The 6,859-nt window shown below is 38.9% G+C and overlaps 1 protein-coding gene across 4 annotated transcripts in view; it reads right to left on the reverse strand.

The window, feature by feature from the left end:
- The window catches only part of KIAA0825 (KIAA0825 ortholog), a 255,047-nt gene that overhangs the window by 40,738 nt on the left and 207,450 nt on the right, over nt 1-6,859 (reverse strand). The gene's annotated exons all lie outside the window — the stretch shown is intronic.

Below are 6,859 nucleotides of genomic sequence, written 5' to 3' on the forward strand. Positions count from 1 at the left end.
AAGAAAAAGAAAAAGAAAAAGAAAAAGAAAAAGAAAAAGAAAAAGAAAAAGAAAAAGAAAAAGAAAAAGAAAAAGAAAAAGAAGCTTATAAGTCCCATATCCTATCTTGGAAGTATTTCTCCGTAATTACGCACACACAAATGATCTATGTGCCTGCCTTCAAATCTGGCCATAAATCTCTAGAAAAAACGAGTACATTTTTAGCAGCTTTGTAGAGTACCCAGGTAAGAGGACTTGTAGGTATCTTCTTTCTGTGAGCTACAGAACCCCATAGTTTTCCTCCAGCCTCCAGAATGCTTCCCTCAGGCTTTTTCCAGTGAAAGATTCCCAGTAACATAGAATTCCCACAAGATACCTTATATAAGCAGCATATCTTAAAGGGCGTTTTTTGGCTTCTTTTGTTACTGGAGATCAAATACTGCAGGAAAAGGAAAAAAAAAAAAACAACAAACCCACAAACCTTGGCAGAGTTTGTTTGCTTTAACATCATGGCCCATTCTTATCTATTTATCATCTGAAACTCTTCCATGACTAAGCTGTAGATGTCACTGCTTCACGTTCAGCCTCTGTGTGAACACCTGTGTCCCCCACCCAGCCTTCAGAGGCTCTGGACTTGACCAACCTCCAGAAGAGTCTACATTCCCTGTCAGGAAAGGAAATGAAAATGGCCTCTGACACTGATGAATCAAAGCGAAGGAGCAACGCCAGATGTTCCCAAGGACGAGGCTCCAAGAGAAGACCTCCCTGAACTGCTGCTGTCGGCTCTTATTAGATCCTGCCTGGAAAAAAAAGCTCGGCACCCAAACACCTGGCCACAATCAGTACTGCTGGGGACTAGTCAGTCACCTTGGCTAGCGGGTTAACAAACCCCAGGTTAACAAACCCCAGAGCTCGTTGTTCTCTGATATTTCTCACGGCACCAGGCTGAAGTAGCATTTCTGTTTAACATTGCCTCCTTCGCCCTCACTTGTCCATCCAAAGTTCTGTCCTAACTGGTCTTTCTCCAGCCCTGAAATCTTGTCCTGTAGCACATATATCCAGGAATCTTTTGCCTTTAATTAAGTTTTTCACCTTATCTTCCTGTTTGATAAACCCTTTGGCTTCTCCACCTTTCTCACTCCTGATTTTCATACTGCTGAGACCCTTGAATCAAGAAAAAAACCTTTGGCTTCTCTTGATTCTTAGTCATGAGATCAGAAGGGTTTCTCTCAAAATCAGATTCAGCTCCCAAAGCAGAAAGAAGAAAATCCCCCCAAAATCCATGAGGAACACAAAGCAGAGAAAGCCTGTGCCCTGGTTCCTCTCTGCCCACTGACAAAGGCTGCCAGCAGCTAAAAAAATCAGGAACCTGATAAAGCCAGTACACTTAATTATCAGAATAAAGCAATCTAGATGCAAGGAGAGTGATGTTATGGAGGAGCTCCTGCATCTTTTTCATGGAGAAACCGCCTATTCAACAGCATGTGCTGTATTACAATACCTCTCACTGCTTGGGGTATGAAGTCTATCGGTGATGAAGAAAAATCCTGTTTCATTTTCTCTTTGTTTTGTCATCTTCCCTGTTTGTTTTTGCCAGGAGATAGTTTCCCGAGGAAGTCTCACCGCACTGACACGAGTTGCACCAACGCGCCAGCGTGAGGACCCCCACTGGTGGTCTCCTTCGTGAAAGAACCATCAGTAGATTCACATTTCAGACCCGCAACAAACCATTCTACGTGATTAGCAACATCCACAGTAAATAAGCCTCACAAGAGTCCTTTCAGCCTTTGCTTTGGGCTGATAATTGCCAGGAATACTGATTTACAGGTTCAGTGGTCCATGGTGGTCAGGGTGATGACTCAAACCGCTCCTCAACCAGCCTTCCTTTGCCATCAGATGATCATCACTTCTCACGCTCTCCCTCATAGGTATAAATGCTATTGCTAATCTTCAGCTACCTGAAAATATCTCTCCAGAGATGTTTTTTTGAGGCTTGACTAGTCATTTGACAACTTGCAAAGAGGCAAATGCATACTGATGAAATTGAGAGCTGGGTGTTGTCCAACGGTAAATGAGTTTGGCAGGGAAACAGAAAAATCATGGCAAAAGGTTTCAGTTGCAACCCAAGAACAAGCAAAGATACTGTAAAGAGAGAAGGCTCAGGTCTGTCCCTTCCAGAATATAACAAACCATACTCTGCACTTAGAGGATGTTGAGTACAAGAGCAGCGCTTTTTTAAAGAGAGTTGGGTCTTAAAGGTGAAACAAGTGAGAGATTAAAATGGTGGATTTTGACACAGGCAGATACAACAAAACATACGTTTTATAAATATAAATATACTCAAAGTTTTCTAGGACCTCCTCTCATTATAGTTTGAGATTATTATGCTGGACGTAAAATTTGTACTTGCCACAGCAATCTGGGATGGCGCGCCCAAATTTTGTGACCCACCATAACAAACGGCTTCACAAGATTCATGTTTAAATCCACCAAAAACAATTACCTATTGGTTGCTAGCAGTCAGATGTAGTAAAGTTTCCAGCTAAAAGAACTGACCAATAAGAAAATCCCATGCTGATTTTCTGACACGGCATCTCCTGGGAAATAACTTCATCAACTTCGGCAAAATGGTCTTCACCCACCCCATATTGCATTGGTGCTGGAAATCCCGCTACTCCTGAATTACTTGTCCTTGCTTAGCTGAATGAACCCAGAAGATGTGTAAAGTAAATTTACTCCGCATGGCTTCCCCCTTCCTCTTAGCCATAAAGGTGAAGGAAGCGCAGAGTCAAACCCATCTGCCCATCTGCTACCCTACGACCCATCCACTGCATTCTTTGGTGAGACCAGTAACACTTCCCTGAACATCTGTAGGTTTTGTTAAGTACCTTGCAATACATCATAGGAAAAATCACAGGCAATACTGTTAAGGAAAGGAATGTTGCAGCATGAGTTACCTGCTCATAATACTAAATGGTTATTAATGCAAGCGCTCACCTGATGGATCCAACGATTAACTGTCCCAATGATCAGTTTTGTTGGCACAATGAAGTGGAATGGAAACAGTTCTCTTTGATATAGTTAAAGTTCTGCATTTAAAGCAAAAAAGCGCCACCCCAACAGATGAATCATAACATGAGCTCAGTTCCATGTAGGTGGATGAATGGGGGTCTCTCATGTATTTCAGATTTCGTCCAGTAATAATCCTAAAACAAACCTTTACATGGTTCTGAAAGACCAATAGGAATCAATGAAATCTGCAAAAATTTCCAAGTACCATATTTTCACTGGCTATTCACCTAAATTGATGGACTGACTTTTGGTATTATTTGAAATCCTTCCATTACTCATTGCATTTTTTATTATAGCAAAGTTGGATGACACATGACTAGTCTAGACGAAACAAAAATTCAAGTCAAAACCAAGATGCCCTTCAGTTTTTCACAGCAACAGGCAATGTTGTTGCGGTCAGGAGAAGCAGAGAGTCTGTCCGGTCTCCATCTCCAGGGTCTTCCAAAAGCAAACTAGATAAATCCCTGAACAACCCGGTCTGACCTCATAGTTGACCCATAGAGGTCCCTTCCAACTTGAATTAAGCTATGAGTCTACGAGCGCTCCAAGCGCTTCACCTGTTACTGGTGGATTATGTGTATATATATAGTTTGTTACTTGATATTACTTATTTTTTTCCACAAGTCTGTTATTTAACTCATTCTTGCCTTGCTAAGCTCCGTGCCAAACAGAAGGAACATCCTTCTACATTAGCAACATTGATTCTCAAGTACTTACAATGATCTTTACATTTCTTCTATGCTAATTAGCCCACATATTCCAGATTCTCATTCCAAGTGGTGGGTGTGGGAGAGGAGGGAATCTCCATCATTTATCAAAGGTTAAGACTACATCCTGAGATAATTTGGCTTGCTCCTTTAAAAGAAAGTCACTGCACAACTGAAAACTGTTAGCGGTTTGTAAGACATAAACAAGGAATAAATAATACACTCTCCGATTTGAACTTTAGGCTAGCAATAAATTACTGAAGAAAGCTGTGTTCAGTACAGTGCAGCATCCAAAAATTCCATGCTTTTTCATGTCATGAACCGTGCTCAATTATTGCTTACTGGAAATAGATTATTTCAGACAATAGGCAATTCTAACGACTCTGCCTATTCTGTTGAATTCATGTGCAGGGCACTTCTCTAACTTCTCTGCTAAAATGGATGTCCACTCAAATGTATCCCTTCAGTTTCCCTCTTAAAAATAATGTGTGCCGCTGAGGTGCCTCTTTGGTATCTACTGCGATTTAAATTTTATATTTAAACAAAATTAAATCATTAACAACCCGTGTTATGAATGACTTAGGATGCCATGCCGTTCTGGCTGTTGCAGCAACACTAGAATGAGGTTCTGAAGTCTGTAAAGGTAGGATATTTTAACATGCACTTTGACCATTAATGACCAAAATTACCATTAGTGTATCAAACACAGCTCCAAATGCTTCAGCATTTTAGAAAGCTACTGCAATTTCTATTTATTTTCTGAATCATTCTGTATAAATCCATTTTACGACGTTTGGGATTTTGGTTTAGAGAAAGAAAACAAAGGAGGCAGAAATCCATCCCCTGTTTTCACAAAAGGAATGTAATAATCTAGACAAATGTTACCGTTTCTGCGACTTTATAATCAACATAATCAGTGTACCTATTTTTTAAGAATAATATCACTTAAATGGCTCTTTATATTTACTACTTAACTACTTCACTCTGCCAAAAATAAAGGTCATTAAAATCATCTTGAAGCTTGACTTAGATTTCAGAACTAACCTGCAAGTTGTAAAACCTTTAAGTATGTTCCATTTAACGCATTTAATAGATGTAAAAGCTCACAAGTGATGATATAAAGGATAATTTACGCTTGCAATGCATTTTTGTCCAATTAATAGATTGCCTGTGTGTTGCATATTTTGCATGACAAAAGAGCAGAATATTAAACTGCCATTCATAATGAAAATGCACTTTGCAAATTAAAAGTGCCGAAACAGAAATTTTTCACCCTGTTTAGGAAATAAACAGTCCTTAACCAATTAAACCGCATTGTAATAATTCTATGATTTATTGCAAGTTGTTTAACTTTCAAAACTCGGCTAACCCATATTAAGGTCACAATCCATCATGTCTTGCTTGGAAAGCCAGCAAATAATGGCTGTTGTATTAGCTGCTTTTGATGATAGTATGAAAGAAGTATTAGCACTTGTCAACAAAACTGCTTACAACATAACATTAGCATGCATGGGCTGCTGTACCTATTTATTATTCTGGCAGCTTCACACATATTGTTACAAGCTTATAAAACATTTTGTCGGGTGGAAACCGAATGTACACTGTTTGGTTTTCTGATAGACTGGCAGCATAAATGTCTGGGCTGACTTAGTTTAGTTTAAGTGTAAATAGAGACACAAATTCTTCAACCTGTTCTCTTATTGATACTGAAAAGTGCTGAATTATTCAGCATCCAACTCTTCTGTTTGTGTCTATCACAGTTATCAATTACCCATCAGTCTTCTTGTCAAAACAGAATGGATTAATCTGGCTGAAAACAAGACAAATAAGTGGATACTATAACAGGGGTGCAGGGTTGCCAAACTGTCAAAGGGAAATCCAGGCAGTGACATTTGCCGTCAAAAGTCAGATATCTGGCTTAAGTGAGCAAATTATTTCCCTTTACGAGCCAAGAATGCACTTAGCTTACCGTAAGTAAATTAATCTGCCTACTTTGACTACTAATGCATTATCAACAGCGATAGTCACAGCAATTTTGTACTTACTGCTCATACGCCTTTATGGCCCAACGCTTTGTCTGCAAGTCGATTCCTGAGTATAAATATACATAAAATACCGGTTTATTTTAAAACTAAAAGAGAATTACTTGAACACATGAACTTCTCAAGTGTGGTTACTTGTGTTGGTTTGATCCATCGTGCACATCAGTTGATAAGAGATCAAGTAAATCTTTGAATGGCAGGTCTGTGGGATACACCCAACTTCTGTTAAGTCTAACCTTTCACTTTCCTCCCGAGCTTTAAACTTTGAAATCTTGCTTGGCAGCTCTTTAGGCCCGTCTATTACTCTTGAAAAAGCATACAGGTGCATGTGATTTCATTCGTACTTTTAAGATGAAACGTTAGTAAGATGGCACCCAACTTGGGACAAAGGTTTGGCACCCATTGAGTCGTCTTGGATTCCTATCAGAGGTTTCTGGTGTTTTTGCTGCTGCGCTTTTTTTTTTTTTTTTTTTTTTTTCCTCCTCTATGGTAATACTATCAGAAATGACTTCTAAAACTATTTTAGGTAATCATCACTCATGCCTGGAGCGTTGCACTCATGGCAGCAGACATCAAGTGCTTAGCATAAGCCAATCTTTTCTACTATATAGAAATATAGTAGAAAACAGCAGTAAAAGCTGTTATATTTTATGCATTTCACACTTATTTTGGAAACTTGTCTGCCACCCTGTTCAAATACTTACACAGACATGTATCTTTAAGTATCATGTTCTGGACTTTAAAATGGAGGTTAAAAGTTGTCAATATTTTCTGATATTTGCAAAATAATATCAAAAAGCATATTATTCACAAAATCTTGGACAAAACTTGCACTGTCTGCTAAACAGTTTGACAGGACAAAAGAATTATATCCATGCGTTCCTACATCAATTATTGTCATTCCAAAAAAAAAAGTCAAAATATGGTCAAGAGTACTATGAGGTTAATAAAATAATTTCTATTCTTTCTCTTGTTAAGCCTCCATTTGCAAAAATGAGACAGAAATTAGCAAGGGTATTTTGCAATCATTTCCCCAACGTGCTTGACCCACTGCTGATC

This window comes from Athene cunicularia, assembly GCF_003259725.1.
Source record: "Athene cunicularia isolate RWA chromosome Z unlocalized genomic scaffold, athCun1 chrZ_part3, whole genome shotgun sequence".
Taxonomy (NCBI): Eukaryota; Metazoa; Chordata; class Aves; order Strigiformes; family Strigidae; genus Athene; species Athene cunicularia.